This window comes from Pteronotus mesoamericanus, unplaced genomic scaffold (assembly GCF_021234165.1).
Source record: "Pteronotus mesoamericanus isolate MK-2021 breed Mesoamerican mustached bat unplaced genomic scaffold, CSHL_Meso_final contig_181, whole genome shotgun sequence".
Lineage (NCBI taxonomy): Eukaryota > Metazoa > Chordata > Mammalia > Chiroptera > Mormoopidae > Pteronotus > Pteronotus mesoamericanus.
The window spans coordinates 10,703,191-10,728,059 of NW_026555077.1; the positions used below are offsets into that span (position 1 = coordinate 10,703,191).

Consider the following 24,869-nt stretch of genomic DNA (forward strand, 5'->3'; position numbering starts at 1 on the left):
CTTTGAACCTTGGTTTTCTTAGCTATGAAATGGAGAAAATAAACCTGACATCAAGTTGACAATACAGGTAGAATTTTAATCTGAAGTCCCACACCCAGCTAGAAAAGACAAAAGCTTAAAAATGAGTAATATGCTTCCAAAAACATTTTAAGTCAGATTAGAAGAAAGAAATAAAATAACATTTAAGTCCAGCCTATTAATTTAGGGGAAATAAAGAAACTAGAATCAAACCTGATAATCTTAATTCCAGGATGTTTCATTTTCTGTAATTCTTATCAATACACATAACAATTACATAAATGAATAATAATAAAAATATGTATTAAGTACTAATTTCTTAATAAAGTTAGAGATATGGTTTGCAGTTTCGAGAAGTTTACAATCTAGCAAAAGTAATCACAACATCAGGAAGGATTGCAGAATAACATCTTTCTTTTTATTTGCATTTTATTTTTATTTTAAAATTTATTGTTGTTGTTGTTACTTTTAGCAGTGTCCTTGCCTGTGCCTTAGTAATGATACCTGGTGGCTTTGAACACCAAAAAAACAGTACTGGGTCTTCAGGCCAAACTTCTTAGGCTTGTTACCATTCCTATTGCCAAGAACACTGTTCTAATCAGATGTGTCTGTCCCTTTCTGATTCGGTGGCTTCTAACAAAATCGACTTCCTAGCATTCTGAAAGAATTAACCTAACAACTTCCAAAGTGTCTCTATTATCCTCATGGAGTAAGTCACTTGTTCTGTAACATGTGGCTGTTGACCTTGATGTCAAAGACTTAACTTATCCCCAGCCAAGAAGAAGAAGGTAATTATCTTTTTGCCCAGAAGTGGGAAAAATGAACCTCATTAACATTTCCAGTGTCCCTTGAGAGGTATAGAAGTTTGGTGTTATAATTTGGCATTTGTTAATTTTTTAAAAATTGCATGTCTGTCAACAATACACTACTGTTGTTTTTTTTTTTAATACCTACATAATGCATGATTTGGTGGGGATAAAGCAAGTATAAATTGAAAGAAGCCAAAGATATATGCAATCATCTATACAGAGAGAACAGGCTAAAACTTGCCACTAAATTATAAATAATCTGGTGTTTGAAGTATCAGATATTCAGCAATACTTTTAGCACCTTTTTTTTCAAGTGCCTTTATTTAGTCACTTGATTTTAACAGTCCTCTTATTTTGTTGTGATTTTTAACATGTATTCTGACCATAAATGGTGTATTATGGTGCAGTGTGTCAGCTACAGTCATAGCATATGTTTTGTTCCAATAACAGAGACCAAAGAGTTAATCAAATATGGTTCAGCTGCTACAATTGTGTGATTAAAAGTCATTTCAATCACACCAAATTTCCATGGCCCAAGTAGTCAAAGCCTGCCATTTGTTTTCCATTTCAGGTTGGAGTAAATTTGCACTTTCAATCATATGAGTCATTTGGGGGCCTTGTTCTTTTATACTTTGCTTTGTTAATAAAGAAACTTATAGACACGAACAAAAAAGTAATTATAATAACTAGCACTAGTACTTACCAAATATTTACTATATAGTAAACATTCAACCCACATTTTAATCTTTCAAAAATTTTTCAATTATAGTTAACATTAAGTGTAATTTTATATTAGTTTCAGGTGTATGGCTTAGTGGTGAGACATTTATATAATTTACAAAGTGGCCGCCCAATAATCCTAGTACCCACTTGGCACCATACATAGTTATGACAATATTATTGACTACATACATTCTCTATGCTGTCCTTTACATCTTCATGACTGTTTTGTAACTACCAATTTGTATTTCTTACCACCTTCACCTTTTTAAGCTAGCGCCCTAGCCCTCTCCCATCTGGCAGCAGTTTGTTCCCTGTATCTATGAGTCTATTTCTGTCTTATTCATTTATTTTGTTCTTTAGATTCCACATATAAGTGAAATCATATGGCATTTGTCTTTCTCTTATTATACTTATTATACTTATGATAATATCCTCAAGGTCCATCCATTTGTCTCAAATGGTAATATTTTATTCTTTTTTATGGCCACACCTATATGGTCAATTAAAAAATGATGAAGGAGGCAAGCATATACAATGGGGTAAAGACCATCTCTTCAATAAATACTGTTGGGAAAATTGAATAGCTACATATATTTAAAAAAAAAGAAACTACACCAGTTTCTTACACCACACACAAGAATAAACTCAAAATGGATTAAAGATTTAAATGCAAGATGTGAAACCATAAAACTCCTAGAAGAAAACAGGCGGTAAAGTCTCTGACGTTTCTCTAAACAGTATTTTTTTCTGTTGTGACTCCTTGGGCACAAGAAGTAAAATAAAAAACAAACAAATGACACTACATCAAACTGAAAAGTTTTTGCATAACTAAAGAAACCATCAACAAAACAAATAAACAGCCTACTGAATGGAAGAAGATATTCGCTGCTGTTACATTTGATAAGGGGTTAATATCCAAAACTTATAAAGAAATCACACAACTTAACACCAAAACAAAAAACAAACAAACAAACAAACAAAACAATGCCATAAAAAAACGGCAGAGAACCCGAATAGACATTTCTCCAAAGAGGACTTACAAATGGCCAAAGGACATATGAAAAGATGCTTAACATGACAATTATCAGACAAATACAAACTAAAACCACTATGAGCTACCACCTCACACCTATCAGAATGGCTATCATCAATAAATCAACAAACAACAAGTGCTGGCGAGGATATTCAAAAAAGGGAACCCTCATGCACTGTTGGTAGGAATGCAGGTTGGTGCAGCTGCTATGGAAAACAGTATGGAAGTTCCTCAAAAAATTAAAAATAGAACTACTTTAAGACCCAGCAATCCACTTCTGGGTATTTATCTGAAGAGACCTTAACAATACTGTGCGGAAGGAACTGCTATTACCTTAACATTTTACTGATAAGGAAACTGAGGCCTATGGAGTTTCAGAAACTTGAACAGTATCACAGAAGTCTATCTCATCTGCAAGGCTATGCTCTTAACTTCTATTCTAAAAGACAGTAAAAGAAAATGATGTAATATAGGATAATATGTATCTTGATATCTCAGTACCAACTAAGGCTCATGAGACCTACTGGCACTGGTTTAATGACAGGCAGAGATAAAGCTAAATTTATCTTCCTGTCAGAAGCAAGCATGAGCCATAGGTATGTTGAATGATTTAAATGCTTGAAAATATGAAGAGGCTAAAATATATGTTTTGACTTCTTAAAGAGCATCTGAGTATAAACAATGCTAATAAAATAATATTAAAAGAGAAATAAAAAGTAGATGACCCTGACTTCAAAGGGAAAGAGGTTCAAAACTTGATCTTACAGAGAAGGATGAATGAAAAGGTGAAAGAAAGCAAAGGTGAAGAAATTCTATCAGGTGAAAAATGCAAAAGTATGATCCTACTTTCCCAAAAGGCAAATCCATACTTTCTAAAAAAGTGCTTTCATTCTAAGCTCAGCAGAAGAGAATCAAAATCAGAATCCACAGAATAAGGATTATAAGAATGTGACAGAGAGAAGAAAAATAAGATGCTGACCCACTGGAGATATACATTAGGGACGTGGTTCCTTTTAAAAGGGGAGACAGAAAATGACTAGACCACTTATGCCCACCCTCCTTATTTTTTCATCCTTAAGGAAGAAAAAAAAAATGCTAGTAAGAAATTGGCCTGCTCTGATAATTCAAGGATACCACATTCCCTGGGAGGAAAAATTTTATCTTGGTGTTGGAAGTTTCCTGTGGTGGAGCTTAGAGGCAGCCACAATAAACCAAAAAGATCTAGTATTGCTATTCTTCTCAAGCATATGCCTACGAATGCTGCCCAGTGATGTTGATTCCTGTAGGGAGACTGGGGTATATCTTTAGGAGAATGACATTATTGGAAGAAATCTGAGAATATAGGGGATGTTTTTGTTGATTCTCTTTGGGTAAAATGGGAGATCAATGAATGAAATTTAAGTTCTAAACTATAGTTTAAAGTAAGTCCTGGAATGAAAGGCTCATACTTAAGATGTGAGTATTATCTTACAAAAAAGTGTAGGATGTGTTTGGCTGGGAACTACTTAATGTGATAGTGGAGAAAAAAATTAAAAAGGAAACAAACCTATGGCACTACTTAGAATGGAGGATGGCAGTTCTAGCATAAAAATTCCAAATCATTTCTGCTATGTCCTCATATCCTTCTTAGAAAAGTTATTTTCCACAATCTGTTGGTATCAAGTGACGCTTTCCTCTTCAGCCCCAAATGACTGGACCAATAGTGGGCCAATGACACCAAAGAAAAGAAGCCATAAGCCAAGCCAAGGCGTTAGATTTGAAAGAGAGTTTAAAGCAGAGTACCAAGACTAAGTTTTGGGGCCAGTGCACTTGATCTGGAGGGTCAAGTCCATTATAACATCACCATTTGTTGTCTCATGCGTGATGCAGCAGAGAATGCTGGGCTGCAGAAGCTGGAGAATGGTGCAAACGTACTACAAGATCAAAGGAGCAAAAAGAAAGTGATAGCAATTCCCACCTGTCTGGAAGTCAGCTGAGTTCCTTGTGGAGCACAGCAATTCTCCCCAGTCACATATTCTATGAGTATGATATATCCATATATTCTTTTATTAAATGCCCCATTTTTAGCTTAAGTTAGTTTGAGTAGGTTCCTGTTTCTTGCAAGCAAGCAATTCTTGTCTAAATTATGTAAACAAAAGAATGACAGTGTGAGTGTACTGCCAACTCATCTCAACTGGAACAATAATTGAAAAATGGATCATAAAGAATTCTCAGTTTCACAGGTGTTCTACATATCAACACAGTATATTAGTTATAAAGGGGGTAAACTTGAGATTGTAGAATAGAATAACAAATGTGCTTCACAGAAAACAAAAGGAAGAATTTGGTGGGATAGAATGAGTAATGATAGAGATTTAAATATTCAGACATTTACTAAGGGTTTTATTCAACTAAAATAATTCTTGATTAACTTTTGACTTGACACACTGACAATTTCATCTCCCATGAGTAGATAAAATGACCAGAACCTAAGATTTGAAAACAAGTAGTAGTTTGTTGGTGAAATGAAAATGATGGTTCCCCAGAAGAAAAATATCCCTGAATGATTATTAGGGAAAGAAAAATTGAATATAGTCCAAGTTTAGAGAGTCTGAGATTGAGATATAGAAGAAGTATACGATCCCACGGTAGAAGACTCTTGACGGGAATGCAGTTCAAGAGGTTAAGAAGGTATCAAATAAGAAGGAATGAAATTCCGACTATGTGATTCCTCCATGAGGAAGAAAAGGAGAAAGGGTCTACAGAAAGCAGTATAACTACACAATCTACTTTCTCACAAGCTCATATGTAGCTTAGGTGCATACAAAGCATAGGAGGAAAAGGCCAATGAACAGAAAAAAGTAAAAGAATGGCACCAACCTATATACAGAATTATATGTAACCACAATGGTTACTTGTTACAAAAAAATGTTTTATACTTATTTTTGGATCAGAATTATATTAAAACTAATGGAAGTTTGTGAATGACAAAAAAAGGTCATCTCTTTTATTTTTGTCTTTTCAGTAAGGATGAATGGTATTCAAACTAAGAAGGAAGAAAAAAATGGTCAGAGACAGTGAAATCAAGACTACTACAATGCAATTTAAAAAAAAACACACAGCTTCCTCCAATGAGTTTATGTTTCCAGGTCCAGTCAGTTATAGTGAAAACTACCAAAAGACCAGAAATATTTGAGAAAACACAGAAGACAGATTAAGATAATTTTAATTTTCAAAACTGGATGGAAGATGTGATCTCAAATGTAATCCTCAGTATGAATCTTCAGTGGATCTTTCAAGGGCCAGATTATAAACCCTCAGAAGATGATCACCTAGACAATCCACAGTCATAAGCATGAACCATGTTCTCAAAGAGTCAGGCATCTCTGACTACCTCATATCCTTTTGTGACAAGAGTTACAAGACTGGCAGATAATAAAACTGTAGCAGGTATGGAATCCTTGGGCTGCAACAAAACAAAGGTCTCTCGTAATATCCTTATGGTCAGGATGATAACTTGGGGTGAATCTGAGTACAGTCCAATGAATTTATGCATTATTCTAAGGGTAGTGATAGTGGATCTGTGTCAGCTTGAAGGCAGGGTCTTGGTGTCATACCAAAGAGCCCAAGCATTTTTTCCGATTTACTCCGTCAAATCCTCTGGACACTGTGGTGACTAAAACAATACTGAGCAAGACAGTCTCTGGTCTTATAGATCTTATATTTGAGTCTGTCCTTAGCCTTGTTCCATAAAAATTTTTAGATGACTTTGGTGAGTATTCAGAAGATATATTTATTAAATTTGTATTTGACACGCAGGTAAGAGGAATAGCAGACCCAGTAAATGGTAAAGTTGCATTTCAAGGAAATTTGAAAAGCTAGTGTCATGAGTTAAACCAAATGATAGTAAATATAATAAGGATAAGTACAAGACTCTGCCCTTGAATCCAAAACAACAACTACGACTCACAGTGACCATCACAAAAGTGTAGGTTGAGGGGAAATACAGTTTAGCAGCAGATAATGTAGAAAATTATCCAGAGGTTTTGGCAGAAAACTCAATATGACTAAATAGTGTGATTGGCTGAAAAAAGAAAAAAGGAATAAGATAATACAGTCTTGAGATTTATGAATAGAACATATATTAGAAAGTAAGGAAATAGACATACTCTATCTTGTGTTAATGGCCTAGGTGCCACCTTTATAAGGAATAAAGAGTAGAGGATGTATAGAAGAGATCGTCCAGCATACTGATGGCTCCTAAGACAGTAGAAGGAACAGTAGAAAGAAAAGAAAATGTTTCTGAAAGGTCTCACTGGTGACAGGATATATATCTTCAAATATATAAAAGATTATTTTGTGGGGGAGCATCTACACTTATTCTCTATGACATCTATAGGCAGAGGTAAGATTTAAAAAATGAAAATAAAATGATCTATGTTTATTTCAAACTAACCACAGACTGTGTTGTCCAAACCCCTTGCTCTGGCCTATGACATACCCCGGGCTCCTTCTCCAACTGTTCTCCCAGCTGTCTCCCAAACACTTATTATACTTCACCCACCGCCGTTCTTCCTAATCCTCAGACTCACCAAACCCAACCCCACCTCAAAGTCAGGCACTTGCTGTTTGCTGCCTGATCACCTTTTCTCCCTGATATGCACACGACTAGCCTTTTCTCATCATTAAGTCCCTCAGTAGTTAGGTAATTTCTTATGAGAGGTGTTTCCTGGTCACTCTACTTAAATTAGCATCTCCAGTCACTTTCTATCACAACACTATATCTTATTTTAGCATTTACCACTGAATATATGATATTTTCTTTGCGATAGAATATGGGTTTTTGTGTTCTATTCACTGTTAAATCCCTAGTCCCTAGTGGAACACCTAGCACATGAGATTCTCAGTAAGTATCATCTGAATGAATGAATGAGTGAACACGAAAGATGGCAAGGTCTGCCTAGATACACGTCTGAGAGAAGAACAAAATGTTGCTGGGATCTGCGATGGAGAGGATTCACACATAAATTGAAAGGCAGAACTGGCTGGATAATCTGAAACTGCTTTGCAACACTGAAATTATTATAAATTTTGATGTTTGCACTTGGGATGCAACTTATAGGGAGGGCCTGGGGCCTTTTGAAATTATTATAATAAGCACTAAATTGTGGGATGTATAATAATTACACTATTGGTATAGAGATAGGTGGTTAATGAAGAACAGTCAAGAAGTCTTCATTGAAGAAGTAGGAAATCAAGGACTCTTCAAGGGTGGGTGGAGTTGGAATGGGAGGAAAGGTATTCTAGGAGAAAGCAATGCTATGAGCAAAGTCTCATAAGTAGAACTGAGTAGCACATGAGAAGGAGACAACTGTAAGGAATGAGGTTTGGCTAAAGGAGAGGATGTGTTTTGGGAACTTAAGATAATGAGACTGGACAGGTAGAGTAGGGCCACAATGTGAGATGGGACCTTAAAGCCCAGTTATGAATTAAATTCAATGGGCAAACCCTGAGTACTCTTCTTTTTTAAATTTTTTTATCCTCTCTTGAGGATATTTTTATTGCTTTTTGAGAGCAAAGAAGGGAGGGAGAGAAGCATTGAAATGAGAAGGAAACATTGATTGGTTGCCTCCCGTACACAACCAGACCAGGACCGAAACCATAAGCTAAGCATGTGACCAGAAATTGAACCTGCTATCCCTTTGTTACAGGATGACACTCCAACCAACTGAGCCATACTGGTCGGAGCATCCCTGAGTATTCTTGAGGATATATAGACAAACACCATGATAGAGGAAATAACTTAAGAGAAGTTAGACTATGGTAGCATCTGAGCTTCATAATCAAATTGGACTAAATGATGTTCTTTCAGCTTTAGAACAATGTATTTTTTTTCTATTCTATTCCATTTTAGGAGGCTCTGACAATAATCCTAATATGCAGTATGATGTTCTGGCCTAAGATTTTAGCAAGTGAAACAAGAAGAGGCAAATATGAGACTTTTTTAAGTTATGAAGATTTCATGTCTAAATTAAAAATAACTATAGTTATTTCTATAATGGGAACCAAATTTATAGTAGATGCTCAATACATATTTGTTCACTACCGTAAAAAGATCCTATTACTTTGGCAAGATATCTACAAGCCTTTGTGTAAGAATGACAATGAATTTACCCATGTTCTGTCACTTAGATTCCTTTTTCACCAGTGTCTTGCAGGTGGCTGGCTGATTCTGGTTACATGGAAAAGATGTCGTCTACTGTAAACAGATGGCCTCTATGACCTCTATGACTGTGACCTTATTAGAAGCATGTTCCACACAGACCAGTTGTTACAACCTTACATGACCAGACCAGACCAGACCTACCTGAGGCGGCACCATAAAGGGATTAAAATGAGACCTTATCAGTTTTTCCAGCACTTATACATTCAATGAATGTAGTCCTTTTCAATCAATTACTTTAAAAGCCCATCCCTTAGTCTTATTCTTCCGACCCTGACACTTCTTTTTAAAAAAAACTTTCAGAAGCCACACACCAGCCAAACAGTAAAAATGTCTCATCACTCTGGGCAGTAGCCTGTGCCATGTAACTCTGCCAAATCCCCTTTTAAGTATCAGCACAACGCCCACATTAGGCAGTGGTGGTTAGAGATCTAGATCCCAGCTGCCTCCATCCCCTTTAACTCCCTCTTCCTTCTTAACTGGCCCCTCGTTTCTTCTCTTTCCACCTGACTTATTTATTTCCAATATTTCTTGATTTTTGTTGGTTTTTTTCCCTCACAGTTTTTTACAAAGTACTTTAAAGGAAATGTTTACTACATGGGTGTTATTTGAATGAATTCAGCATGCCACCCCGTGAGAGCCCAGCTGAATCTGGGCGGGAGCACAGTACCGCATAACAGTTCTGTAATCACACAGCCTGCGTTTGAAACCTGGTTCTGCCGACCTTGAGCAATTACAAGCTGTGTGACTTTGATCAAATTATTTAACCTTTCTAAATAATTTTCTAAACTGAAAAACAAGAATGATAATAATAGGAATAAGATAATCTATGTAAAACATTTAGTGCCTGGCACATAAAAATGTTCCCTTACCTTTTATTTTAACTATCAGAGCAAGAATAAATATTGTCTATATTAATTAATCTTATTAGTTCAGAGGTTGAGGGAAATGTAAATGCTCTGTCTGCATCACATTCTAGCAACTACTCAATTCTGTGAATAAATCAGTCTAACAGATTCGTGCAAATAAAGCAAAGGAACCAAGAATGCTGTTTGAATTGTTCCCTTTCTCCATGGTGATAGTGCTTCCTCAGTAACAAATAGACAAACATATAAAAGCCAGTCATTTTTTTTTTTTTTACTTTATCTTACACTTGAGGAAATGAATGAAAGAAATAATCTCAAGAGAAGAGGAAGATACAGGCACAAGCCTTGCAAACATGGATGAGAGTTCTTTGCAAATGCTTTCAGTACAACATTGACAAGCTGACTAAAGGGCGCTGCTGCCATTATTTGCAGAGCAAACAGGCGTGAGGCCATTCGGGGGAGCAGGGCTTTGGAAGTTTAAATTCCAGTTCTGCTACTTTCCATGCAGCCTCTGGCAATTTACCCAAGCCCTCAAAGCCTTGATTTCCTCATTTGTGAAATGGAGAAATTGAGAAAAATAATACATGTAAAGTTCTTACACAGTAAGTAGGCAGCGTATACTGTATCACTACTCCCTTATGGTAATGTTAACTAAATAAAATTGTGTGTTCTGATCAGGGTTTCCAGCCTGCATCATTTGAAGTGTACGTGGTGCTTTGGTACAAAGGAGGACTTTGTATCTGAATACGAGGCAGGCAGGTGTTCAATAAATATTTGATAATTTGTTTTGGCTTTAATGGAAGTACCTTGTTTACCCAACACATAGTCTAGGATGTCCTTCATAACCTTTGTCGGTAGGGAAGCTACCAGCTTCTTAGGTTTGCAACATCCTAACCTAATCCCAAGATCCAGTCTATTTCATTCCCCACTGTTTTTCCTTCATTTCCTATAGTCTCAGAAGTTTCCCGTAGTTTTGCAGGAGAGCTATCCATGGACAGAAATCTTGTACATATATTTGAACTGTGTTAAGCTTCTACTATGTTTATTACTCTATGGTCAGGAGGTATTTTAAACAGAATTGAAGGAAGAAGAATTAAGTGATTGTCCTAAGCAATACATTGGTATCAATGTCACATATCTATAACCTTCTGAAAAGGGAGCTGTCTTCTTTTTTCCATTTTGTGTTAGAAAATTGTTATAGCCCTGAGAGGCCATTGATTAATGAGAGGATGAGGAGATGCGGACTTTGGGGGCAGGGTTGGTCTGCAAATGACTGCTGTCAGTTGGTGATTTGGGGGGGCTCCATTCGAGTAAATGGACAAAGCAAGAAAATAGAAATTCTACCCTTTGGTGCATATGTTATGGAGGGGAAATACATAAATCAATTTTGAAATAACGTTATCTCATAGATTAATATTTTGCATTTCTTTTCTATTTTTAACCTAGTTTTACAATTATTTTTAAGTTTTTAAAATAGATATTTTAATTAAAAAAAGATTTATCTGTTCACTGGAGAATATTACAACATGCAAATAAACAAAAGGAAAAATTGCAAAGTACTTCACAGAAAAGCAGAACAGTGGCTGCCAGGAGCTGGAGGCTGGGTGGGGGCGGTGAAATTGACTAACAGGGGTATGGAGAGACTTTTGGAGGGAGATGCAAATATTTTGTCTTGCTTGTAGTGATGATTAAAAATATGTCATCCTGGTTGGTGTAGCTCAGTTGATTGAGCGCAGGTGTGGGAACCAAAGGGTCATTGGTTCAATTCCCAACCAGGGTACAGGCCTGGGTTGTGGGCCAGGTCCCCAGTGGGGGGCATGTGAGAGGCACCCACACATTGATGTGTCTCTCCTTCTCTTTCTCCTTCTCTTCCCCTCTCTCTACAAATAAATAAATAAAATATTTTTAAAAAATGTAAAAAATGTATACATTGTCAAAATTCATAGAACTGGCCCTTGCTCTGGCTGGGTGGCTCAGTTGGTTGGAGTATCGTCCAGTACACTGAAATGTTGTTGGTTCGATCCCTGGTCAGGGTGCATGTGTGGGAGGCAACAGATCCATGTTTCTTTCTCACCTCAATGTTTCTCTCCTTTCCTCTCTAAAATCAAGTAAAAAAACATTAAAAATTCATAGAACTATATACTTAAGTGGGGTACAGTATTTCACTGTGTGTAAATCATAAAATGATACCATTATAAAGCTGATTGATACTTTTCAAAGTACTTCTGTCATCCCCATGCAAAGCTACTGTTAATACCTTTATATGCATTTTTTAAAATCATTTCTATATGTTTATATATGAACATATTTGTTTGTTTACACAAGTGTTTTCACGTTGATCAAATGTAACTGGTTTTTATCAATTTCTATTTTTCACTCTCTTACCAGTAGATTTTACTACCATAACCAACTGTTCCCACAAAGCTTATTACATAACACCCAAGGGGAAAAGATTGTTTTGAAGAGAGGGAAACATGAAGCTATTTTGACTTTTATGGCCTCCATGATCTCGTTGTTGATGATTTAACAATCATTGAACACTTACTAGGCAGGGTCTTGCTATATAAATGTTTGATAGCAATATATGCCATCAAAATTTAGTGGCAACTGACTGCTGAGAAACCCACTGGCAGCGGATGCCAACTCCCTTGATTACATCACATCTGCCTGTGAAAATGTGATTCTACTTACATGGGTGTGCCACACATACATCTACAAAACTTTTTGCACCAAGAGTATTACCAGACATTTTAAAGAAGAGGGCAGAAAAAAAACTCTGGCCCCTTCTTTCAGAGACAAAGCTATCATTTTCCAGAGGTAATTTTAAAGGAGGCAAAACTTTATTTCTGCCCTCTCAGAGTCTCCTGCTGGGTCTAAGAATAAACTGATATAAGACAGAGTAAACAGAATAAACTCACACAAGCTTTATTTAATATAGATTTATGTGACATGCAACCTTCATAAGGAAGTGAAAACCGAAAGAAGTAGAAAAAATGAAATGCTTTTATATTAAATTGAACAGAGATTTGCAACTGTGGAAAAGTAACTAAAATAAATGGGGAGGCTAAAAGGAGAAAAGAGTTATGTTTTTCAAAAAATTTAATGTAAAATTAGAATGTTTTTTATTTTTTTATTATCGTTCACATTCAATATTATTTTGTATTAGTTTCAGGGGTACAGTATAGTGGTTGGACAATCATATATTTTACGAAGTGGTCCCCCAATATTTCAAGTACCCACCTGGCACCACACAGTTATTACAATATTATCGAGTGTATTCCCTATGCTGTACTTTACATCCCCATGGCTATTGTGTAACTGTCAATCTGCACTTCTTAAGCCCTTCCCCTTTTCTACCCAGTTCCCCAACACTCCTCCTCTCTGGCAACCATCTGTTCTCTGTGTCTACGAGTCTCTTTTGATTTTGTTTGTTCATTTATTTTGTTCTAGAAAAGAGTTATTTTAAGAAGGTCCGTTTGTACAGAATTATTGGGGCCTCCCCAGGTATGTTTCTTTCTTCCTGGTATAGGGAGGACATCTTTTACATGGGAGTTTTATCTCCTGCATTTAGGAAGAAAGGGGGAGGTTGGAGCACCCTTTTTATTCCTGCTCTTTTTCAAGTGCCTTTAACTCAAACTAATTCTTAATCCACAATGGCATATTTGGGGGTGGGGGGACATATTCTGGTTTCCTTCTTAACTCTGAGCCCCTGAGAGCTGGTTCCCTCTTTTGTAGGCAGGACCCCAGGAACCAGGAAGGAGCCAGAGGACATAAAGTCAAAACCATCCCTGCAGTTCATACGGTTGTTGGCATAAAAGCCCATTGCAGGGGAAGCGGCAGCAGTTACCACCTAACTTCTGCTTCTGCTCTTGTGGGTACCTATGTGCAGGTGGGCTCTCTAGCCAAAGAGAGAGGTGTACTTTCTACTGGGGTAGTTAGACAAAGATGTTAACTGTACAGTAATCTAATCTGTCCCTGTTGTAGCTGGTTCCTAGAAAGCAGAAAAGGAAGCCATAAAAATCCATCCACTTTTAGCAGGGACAAAATACTTTGGCCCCATTGACAGAATAACAAAAATAAAACACTGGTCAGATTTCATAACTTATTTACGGCAGTGCTCAGTAACTCAGAATCATGTGCAAATGAGGGTTTATGCACAGCCTCCTGACCACTCAGGTCTCCGCAGCTCCAGGAAAAGGAAGAGGGCCTGGCGACTGAGGGGATGCTGGGCCGCACTGCGGGGCCAGCCTGTTGTGTCTCTACATCCAAGAGGTCAGACTTGCAGCTCCCACACTCCCTCCTGAGGCCCAGGTGAGGACTTGGAGGCAGGAAGACCAGAGTACCTTTGCGTCAGGACTCTGCATAAAGGTACCTGAGTAGCTGAACAAGCTGCCCCTGCCTGAGCCTGCCCTTCGGGGATGGCTGGCGCCACTGTCAGGCCCTCACCCAACAGGCGTGTCTAAAGTGAAGGCAACACAGGAGAGGCAGGGAGTCAGGACACACTCACAACAGCAGGGAAGTGGCAAATGACAGGGTGGGAAGAAGAACCCCAAACGCACCGCTGTCTGGAGCCACTTAGCGCCAGGAGAGCAGCCCCGCAGACCTCAGATGCTCCTGAGGGCAGGGCGGTGTCACGGCGCTGGACAGTGACTGATGTTCGAAGGGAGTCATCAAGCAAAGGCCAAGTTATGTTCAGAACATTTTGTTTAAAAAGACAAAGTAAAGCACTTTGTTAAAATCATTTTCCAAAATAAAATTTTAAAATGGACCTTTGTTTGGGATATATTATGTTGGCTATTAATAGTACTTCCACTTAAAATATTAGGTATATTCCATATTACTATATTAAAAATCCCATCCAGTAAAACTTGATTTTTATCTATATAGGCTTACTGGTATATAAATGTATACACTCACATACACCTATTTTAAAATCAAATCTTATATCTTCCTCTTCTTAAGCCATTCTGTCCTCTGGGTCTCTGTAAAGCTGTTCTGCTTTATTTTCTTTCTAATTCTGTCTTACCAGGGTCTCCTCTGAAGTTTCCCTTTCCCTTCTCTGAACCCTCAATGCCGATATTTCTCAGGATTCTATCTCTGCTTTTCCTTCTTGAAGCATTCTCCCTGGGCAGCCTTGTCCACTGTTGCCTCGATGACACCCACATCTATATTTCTGACAAAGTTCTCATTTGTGTATGCATATGTATGGGAGGGTGTAAAACAATGTAGTGAACATCACCCAAATGGCACCAAAAATGTCCCATATTTAAGCCTCCTTCCTGCTCATCAGACCTGTTCCTGCTTGGTTTTTTCCTGTCTGGGAAACACTCATCCAATAACCCAACTTTGAAGACACTACAGGTCCTTCCCTTTCCCTCACTCTCTCATCCCAACAATTACCGCCTCTTGGTTCTGCTTCCTTAGTAGCTCCCGAATATGCCCCCCACCTCCCACCTCCCTCCTGTCTGCTGCTTTACCTGCACAGTGGATCAGTTTACTTATGTCTTCAGTCCTCACCTTCACTCTTCAGTTCTTGATTCCTGACCTTTTTGCTTGTCCTCATTGGCTCCCTTTGGAATTTTGGATTTGGCAACCTGGGTTTATTCTCACTGACAATCTAGGACACGAAGCCCTGGTCCTGGTGTACAGTCCAAAAACCATTCTTACCATATTCTTAGCACCACCTCCCATAAGGAGGAGAGAAACAAGACAGTTTCTCTTGGTTGAGGACTCTCTCTGACAAACCATAACTCAATCATAAGGAATTATTATTCTCTTTTGGAACTGTCGGTCCCTTTGTTTGTGTGCACTTCATGCTCTGAATTATTTGACAATACTTGACTACTCATTTCAATATATATAGATCATCAATGGGGCTGCTTCTATTATTACCTATGCCTTTTCTTTATATTATTAGCAACATTTTATTGCCTCATCCCATGCCCACTAATTCTATATCATATGCCAGACATTAGTAATAAAAATATCATAAAGATTACAAATGTTATCTTTTACCAGGGAGAGTTCCCCCTTTCCTCTATTAGGCATACACTGTTAGAGGTTGGTCACTGCAATTACTTGAGAAATTGAGGTGTGTTGGGCCTGAATTTCAGTTTTACCAAGACTTGCTCTGCCTCTAGTCTGCTGCTGTTCTAGGGCATGGCTCTCCTGAGTCTGTGATTGCGAGCTAGAGAGTCATCATCTCCTCAGCCCCGAAAGCCTGCAGGAGATCCAGCTCTGCTCTTCAGGCGCCTTGGCCCAGCGCTTCAGCTCCTTGTCCCCAACAACTTCAATATCTGGGAAATTTCTTGAGGAGGGACTGGAGGCATATAGGCACAGTCCTTCCTAGAGGGGATTTGTTTCCAATGAGAGGTAGATTTTACTCTGTGTTTTAGGGGTTTTACCCTAGTTCTGTAGACTCCTGTGCAGGACCACCATTCAGCAAAGATGTTATAAGGAAAATCAGCCATGTGTTTTAGTCTCCTCCTTCCTATTTGTCACATTGTACCTTTGAAACTGTTAAGAACTTTACTACTGGTTTTTCTTTTTTAAATCTTTTAACCCCAGCATAAGTTCTCTGCATAAGCAAACCCTTCGACCCACAGTCAAGATCAACAACTGCCCTAGGGAAAAAAAAAATATCGGATAGTGTCAGCTCAATTTAGAAAGGATTCTATTCTCTCTGGAATTTTAGTTCATCTAATCTTCATTGCTTGTGTAGCAACTTGATGTTTTTAAAATATAAATTTTGTCATTTATCCAGGTCATCCTAGTTGTTGTACTATATCCTACCAAGAAACAAAGTCTGATGTAAGACTTTTTGAGGGTGGCTTCCTGGCAGAGGGCGGATTTGCAGAACAGGCCTTGAGTCAAGGTTCCCAAATCACCTTTTCATAGGCCCACACTACTGTCTGCTGTCCTGAACAACAGCCATCATGCCTCGTGGTCAGAAGAGTAAGCTCCGTGCATGTGAGAAATGCTACCCTAACAGAGATGAGCCCCAATGTCTTGTAGAGCGCTCAGGCCACTGCAGGAGAGGAAGAAGAGGCTGCTCGCTCCTCCTTTTCTGTTCTGGGGAATTCTCCCTCAAGCTCCACTAGTGCTGACACTCTGCAGGCGCTTCCGAGTGCCCCAGGCACTACCAGTGTTGTTACAGGTGTTTCATGCAAAAGATCTGCTACAAAAGCCAAAAGCCATATTGGTAAAAGTAAAATTTTCTACAGGGCCTCAACTTCCATGAAGAGCTTTGGTCTACATATTCGATCTCAGAAAGCAACTGAGTTGGTAGAGTGTTTCCTTACTTGGTATAAAATGAAGGAGCCCATTAAGAAGGCAGACGTGCTGAAGATAGTCCAGAAATCGTACAGAAAGGACTTTTCTGAGATTCTCAGGAAAGCCTCTGAGTACATGGATCTGGTCTATGGCCTAGAATTGAAAGAAGTCAGGCCCAACAGTAACTTCTACACTCTTTTTTCACAATCAAGATAAAACCAACAAGGAGAGTTTGGGCAGAGGTTAGAGATTTCCTGTAAAAGTGATTCTTCTAATGCTTACCCTGAGTGTGATATTCTTAAACGGCAACCGTGCCTCAGAGGAAGAGGAGATCTGGGAATTCCTAAATATGATGGTTGTCTATGATGGAGAAAGTCACTTCATTTTGGGGGAATCCAGGAAGCTTATCACTCAAGATTCAGTGCAGGAAAAATACCTGGTACACCAGCAGGTGCTCAACAGTGGTCCTCTATGCTATGAATTCCTGTGGGGTCCAAGAGCCCAGGCTGAGAGCAGCAAGATGAAAATCTTTGAGTTTTTGGTCAAGCTCAATGATAGTGCTCCCACAGGCTTCCCGTGTTATTATGAAGAGGCTTTGAACGATGAGGAAGAGAGAACCCGAGGCAGAGCTCAAGCTGCACCCAGGACTGGCAACCCTTCCAGGGCCAGTGGGCACTGCACAGCCACATCCAGCCACTACCCTCACCCTGAGTGAATTTGCGGTAGAGTCTTCACTTTTTCATTGGAAAAGCCTGTTAAACAGTTGCCTAATATGCAAAATAAGTTGTTGACTTATCATTGTTTTTTTTTTTTAATTTTTAAGTACTGTTCTCTTAAACTTATATTCTGAATCTTAATATGCATTTATGAACAACATGGATCTCACAGTTATTGCCATATATCAGGTTAGTAGTAAAGTTTTGTTTTTGAAATACAAATTGGCAATCCTTCAATCACTTTGTGATCCAGAACAAGATAGCATGGCTTTAGGATAGGAATGTCTTTTATTTGGCACTAAAATAGTTGGGAGCAGTAGCTAGATAGATAGATACATAGATAAAGTAAAAATTAGCAAAGTTTAAAAATATTTTTCAATTGCAGTTGACATAGAATACTATTTTAGATTTAGGTTTACAATATAGTAATTAGACATTTATATAACTTACAAAATGTTCACCCCTGTAAGTCAAGTGCCCGTCTGAATCATGTGTGGTTATTATAATGTTATTGACTATATTACCTATGCTATACCCAGCATTATCTGTTACCACCAAGTCATGGATGCAAAGTACATGTCTATTAATAGACAAATGAATAAAAAAAATGTGGTACATATATGAAGTTGATCACTTGTTTTTTTCCTTACTAACTAATCTTTCATTGTACAAATTATAAACATATGTAGCTGGATTTGCTTATGTCTTTCAAGAATGTTTGAGAATACAAATCATAGTGAATCACCAAAAAAAGACTTTTTGATACCTTTCTCAGTATTTTGTGCATAATACACAATAACTTGTCAAGTTTGTAATTAACAAATAAAGAAATCATTTAACTTTTCTAAGCATCATTTCCTTTTAGTGAGATAGTAATATTTTATGAATTTAATGCTTACTGGTAAATAAAATATTTTGAATTCAAGAAAGAATGTGGTCCATATTCCATATTCATTTAATTTTTACAGTACCACTGAGGTAGAAGTTATGGTAATGATGAAGACGAAAAAGATAGCCACTATTCACTTACTGTGTGCTAAGCCCTATGCTAAGTACTTTACATACATTATCTTATTTAATCCCTAGAGTCAGCTGAGATACTTCTCCCCCTATTTCCATAAGGAAATTGATGCTGGAAAATGTTAAGTGACTTGTCTAAGTGCTCAAAGGTGGTAAATGGAAGAGCTGGGATTTAAATACAGTATGCCTAGTTCCCAGTCCAGCATATTCTCACTGCACTTCAGCTATCTCTCTGGTATGATATCAGTTTTCCTCAAGGGTGAAACTAAAATGCCTGATATTCTTCAACCTATAAGCTTTCCTTAGAACTACATGAATATAAAATATAATTATAACAAGATTAGGTATCACAAGACAATATTGAAAATACTTAAAAGTAGGGTAAGTGACTTGAGTTGGCTACCTCTTATTGATGGAGTTAGTTTTACCTTGTCAGGATGACATTTCACTGTCTGGTTTCAAATATGGACAGCAACAATAATTTGTAACACAAATGATTAGATAGAATTAGGGATGTGTCTGTGGCCACAGTAATGAGTACACATAAATCTCACAGGAATTAAATTGATTATTTTGACTTCATTAACACCTCACTTTGAACCAGCTACAGCTCAAATAGTACTTTATATTATTAAAAATAAAAGAATTTCATTTGTTTCTTTAAAATTCACTACTTAAATAAAAAGCAATCCTAATGTCATATATTTAATTGTTTGCTGTCATTTGGAAAAAGAAAAACATTAACTGAAAAAAATCAGCCATTTTAGAAACCAAGTGAATAAAATGCACACTTTTATCATGTTGATATTTCTCTTTATTCAGAATCATGTATTTTTAATCATTTGTTTACCTTAAAATTCTTACAAAAATACTTTGATGCCATGTTTCCATTCATGGTACAAATGAGACAAGGAAAATGTGAACTGGCAGAGTATTTATCAGGTACAGTATTAGATAAGGGTGGGTATGTAAAGCATCATCTTCTTTCCTCATGAAATGTGCATGAAAAATAAGAAATTCAAATGTCTCACCAAATAAGAATTTTAACAAGGAAATGATATCAATAGAGCCCTGAATTCTTTATTATTTCTGCCTGAAAGCTATTATAATTCTCAGTGAGTGAATAGAATAATTATTATAAACAGATTAACACTTTCAGAAAGAACTGTTTTTCCTGTTCACCTCTTGTATGTGTATAGATTTCCTATATACAGATACATAGAGATAGAGCTCACATGTCTTATACAGGTATAAGTAAATCTATTTAGATATATACACACACATATATACACATCGGGTATATATGCATTAGATATGCATCTATAACCTATATGCATACAGGCATGTGTCAAACTAGGTCTTTGTTTAAAATATTATATAGATATTTTTGATCTTTTAAGGTATTTTCAAATCTATTTTATATATATATATAAAATTTCCTCTTCATGCAAGTGTGTTATGTCAATAAAAGAAGAAATCATAATATGAAGAGTTAAGTTAAATGCTTTGCCCATAATCACATAGCAGAATCCAGAGGACAGCCTGGTCTCCTGACTCTTCCTTTTTACGATACTGCCATGCTTGTTTGATAGGCTTCACGCCAGCTGAGTCTCAGAAGGACACCATGTCCCCATTTTGATCTCACTGAATCAGTGCACTGAAACAAAAGGTCATTTTAGACAGAAATCCAGCTTGACTGATTTCTTTCACTGTATTGCCCAGTTTAAATTAAATGAGCAAGTCAGTGTCTTTGTTTCTGGTCACATACACAGCCTAAGTACTGACCAGGTGCTGTAACACTAGCCTCTATGACCCATTTTGAATCCCGTCTTTTGGATTAAATAAACACCTTTCTCTCTAACTGGCATATGACTGAAAGGAAGAACACAGAAGATGAAAAGGCAGCAGGTGACCCCTTCCTAAGCAAACACTATTGAATTACGAAGGTGCAAAAGCTATTTTTAAAAATTCCAACCATGAGGGAGCAAATTTATCGATCGTATCTTTGTTTTTTTCCTCCTCGTTGCTAGGATGTGGTCTATATTAAAGATAGTTGTTGCCTTGCAAAGTAACAGTGCTCCCCCTGCTGACCAACAAGTCCAGGTTATATTTTTGTTTCATTTTGTTTTGTTTTGTCTCGTTTCAATTAAAAAAAAATAGGCAGTTAGATGTCTTGAGTCTATAGCTTCGGACATTCCTTGCAAAATTGTATTCTAAGGATATTAAAAACTATTTAACTGACACTGGAAATTTTATTTCCTGCTCCATATGAAGAGACATAAGGCAAATTCTGACCAGGTGCCAGGTTTCTCACTGCTTGGGAATATTTCTTTATTTCTTCTCTCTTAATTCAAAGTGAGCCTAGCCATAAAGACCGTTCTCACCTTGATATAAATTATTAAGTTCTTTGGATGCCATTTAAATTTTGAAAAAGCCTGGAGAAGGAAATTGCTTATAATATTAACCAGTGATTTTTGCTCATCACTAGTTACTTGTAATGGAAGAGCAAGAGAAAGAAAGAGGATGCTACAGAGATCTTAGTTTCTTTCACCATGGAAACCACTGAAAGCATCTAACATTAAAGCTGGGAAGTGAGAGGAATGTGGTGGTCTGGTCAGATTATGGAGAGGCAGGTGAGCCTTCCTGAATCTGAGGCATCTGCAACCTACCCAGTTAGCTGTTACCAGAAACAGTAGAGGTTAGGAGAGGAATTGAGAAATGGAGTTATAGATTTAAAAATCACTAGTCTATGTCAGAGTTGAAATCATAGGTATAGGTGAGATCATCCAAGAGGAAAATAAAGAAAATGAAGAGAAAAGGCCTGATCATGGAGACTTAGGGATCATCACTAATCTCTAAAGAATGGGAGGAGAGAAACCACTGGTGGAAATGGAGACAGAAACCTCAAAAATTCTGGAGAAAGCTAAGAGAAGTTATTATTAGATTAACTGAAGAAGGAGAAAAATTCAAGAAGGAAGAATTCAGTGATGTCAAAAACCAAAGATAAGCCAGGAGAACAAGAACTTAGTCCACCACCTTTGCCAGCTGGGAGGGGCCTGCTGACTCCAAGAGAGCTGCAGCCCAGTGGTGGAAGCGCGAGCCGGACATTCGACATTCATGACAATGTAAACAATAAACGAGAAAGAAACATAATGGGGATAAAAAATACCATTGAAAATGTTGGCAGTGAAGTCGAAGGAAGAAACAGAGTGGTGCCCAGGGCAAAAAGCAGGAAAGGTGAAAGTTTCTTAAGGCCAGCTGACTTGAACTTGTTTGAAGGTTAATAAGGAAGAGTCAATGAAGAGACAGACAAGAGAAGAACAATTGTTTCAGACAGGTTCAAGAGAAGTCCAGAGTGAAAAGGATCAAGGGCACCAGTGGAATCTTGGAAAAGAGTAAGAACACGTTTCTTCTGGGGCAGCTGGACAGTAGGAAAGGACGTACAAATGAGTTTGGAATGGTGGTGGGATGTTGATTCCAGGCGGATCGCACTGACACGTGAGTTTAAGGAGGCTGGTCATGGTTTTATGTTAGGGCAGTTGCTATAGATGGAAAGGAAAATCAAACCAGGTAGGGATTTGTAAGAGATTCTCTGAGCAGTATTCCGGGGACTGTAAGATCGGAAATAGAAACTGAAGGAGGTGAGCATCAGGATGGCTGAGTGGTCTTCTCCAGCAGCAACAGGTAAACCAAAAGCATAAGAACAAAAAACAAGTAACTGGCTAATTTGGAATTATAGATTGTCATGGCCAATAAAGCAGACAAAAGAGAAATGTCCTGGTGAGGCGGTGGCAGTGAATACTTTGCTGTGGGGTGCAGGAAGAACAGGAAAGGGAAGGAAATTGACAGGGAGAAGAAGGATGGGGTAGAGGGTGGAGGGGTGTGGCTGACTGGAAGACAGAGACGAGATCCAAAGACCAGAGATACCAAAGGGTCTGCAAAACTCATTTTGTGGGAGAGTGAAACTTGGAAGGAGAGGTAGAAGGACAGAAGCTGGAGTCTGTAAGCAGTTTTGAGATTTCCGGATCTTTGGAATGGAGTGACTCTTGGCCTAAGGGTTGCTGAAGGGGAATGTTCATGAGGCTTTCTGAGGCAGAATACAACTTAGAGCTGGATGCCAAAACTCAGAGAATTCCTCAGACACTGTGGAAGATAAACCTAAACATCAGGTTATAATGACTATAAAGATGGGAATCTATAGTAGACTCTCATATTTTAAGCTCCTACTATGTGCCAGGAGCTCTGTGGAGGTAATTTGCACGGTACCAACTTTAATTTTCTTCTCATTGTTGCTACTCAGTGGAGTTACTATCACTCCCATTTTACAAAAGATGAAACTGAAGCTCAGAGAAATTCAGTAATTTGCCCAAAGCCCTTCGGGGAGTAAAATGGCAAAGATGGCAGGAGAATCCTCTCCAGGACATAAGCATCACACTGTGTGATTCTGTGTTTTGTCCCCAGCAGCTAACAATTTTAGGTGCCTAAAATATCTGTCAAGAAGAAATAAAGAAAAGAACATAAGAATTAATGATTTAAAAAAAGAAGAAGAATGAAGGACTTGAAAGCCCACTTGCTTTCCTGTAAACCCTATTTACTCCCCAGAAGGGTGTGGTCTAATAAGATGGCAAAATCTAACTATCAGCAATAAAAAACAAAGGAGCCTCCCAATTGTTCCCCTCCTCTTCCTTTGCCATTAAACACGGAGTTTTGTTTTTAAATCAGAGCCTAAGCTAAATTAAATTTCTTACATCAGGCTTCCTGATTATCTCCTATCTGCCCTAAGTTTTCATGTGGGCCACATAAATAAATAAAACAATCTGTTCTTCTCTAACATGGACCTTTCCAAAAATAATCACCATTATCAGTTTTCTGCCAATCCTCCCTCCACTTCCATTAAAGTAATGAAAATGGGCTGAGGTTCCTCTGAGGACAGAGACAATTGATATGAAGCTAGATTTTGCTAGTCAAAAACCGAAGTGAGAATGGGAAATGTTTTGTGTCTTCGCAAACTCACAGGGAAGTGCCTTCTCACCATAGTCACTGGAAAGAAGAACACTTTCACAAGTCTCTATTTTTGACAAATATTTTTAAGAGTGTAATGTTGTAATAAGAGAAAATTTAGCACTTATGTGTAGGCCCTCGGAACAGAATAAGGGACCCTTGTCTCTCAGACCTCACCTTGTGACACTCACTATGGCAGGGAGTTGTTAAGCCTGTGACTGCCAAGGGGCTCGTGCCTCACCCTCCCAGAAGGTTGGGGGCAGGTAAACAGCCTCGAGTTCATGAGAACAGAGATCAGATCTCTAAAAGGCAGGAGGAAGTACAAAATGAAGCTCTTGGGCAATCTTCATCTAGCACATCAGGCAGTTTTCAGAAGTCTGCCTGGGAAAGTGTTTTACGGCATCTCTGGGCTGCCATGGGAATGTGGAGGGTATGAAGTTGGAAGATCCCCCCTCCATCTAGCACAGCTCTACCCTTACTAGTTTTATATACTGGATTTCCAAAAAAGGTTTTGTTTAAGCAAAGGTCATGCTAATTTAAAAAAAAAAACCACAAAAACAAAAAGAAAAAGCCAGGAAAGCTCTAAGGTTCTTTCTAGTTTTAAAAATATACTGTGATTGTAAGTCTATGGAGCAGCTACCCAGAAGGCGGAATGCTGTGATTTGCTGTGGTCCGAGAAGACTCACAAGGATTTGTTTGCTCAAAAGTCTATCCTATAAAAATCTAGACAGGCCTGGCTGGTGTGGCTCAGTGGATTGAGTGCTGGTCTGCAAACCAAAAGGACACCGGTTTGATTCCCAGTCTCGGGCACATGCTTGGGTCGCAAGCCAAGTCCCCAGGAGGGGGCGTACAAGAGACAACCACACATTGATGTTTCTCTCTCTCTTTCTCCCTCCCTTCCCCTCTCTAAAAATAAATAAAATCTTTTTTTTTAAAAAATCTATACAAATGATTGAAGGAAGAAAGGTGACTAGGAGAGGTTCAGATTGTTCTGTGAAGTAATGGGACCTATCAAGTGATCCTGAGGTGGCCATAAGGAGCCTGGCGAAACCGCAGAGGCCCTGATGGCCTGCAAGGGAGAAGGGCCTTGAAAGAGGCTATGAGCACATAGGAAAATCCCATGCTTTAGCTAAGACGGACGCTAAACGCAGCTTAAGTGGAAAGCTTGAATTTTTTTTCTGGTTTCCAAGGAAACATAATTAAGGGACA

At 38.1% G+C, this 24,869-nt stretch overlaps 1 protein-coding gene and 1 pseudogene across 1 annotated transcript in view; one reads left to right on the forward strand and one right to left on the reverse strand.

Moving 5' to 3' along the window:
* The window catches only part of GNG5 (G protein subunit gamma 5), a 166,025-nt gene that overhangs the window by 86,589 nt on the left and 54,567 nt on the right, over positions 1 to 24,869 (reverse strand). The gene's annotated exons all lie outside the window — the stretch shown is intronic.
* Positions 16,587 to 17,638, forward strand: LOC129065607 (melanoma-associated antigen B2-like; annotated as a pseudogene).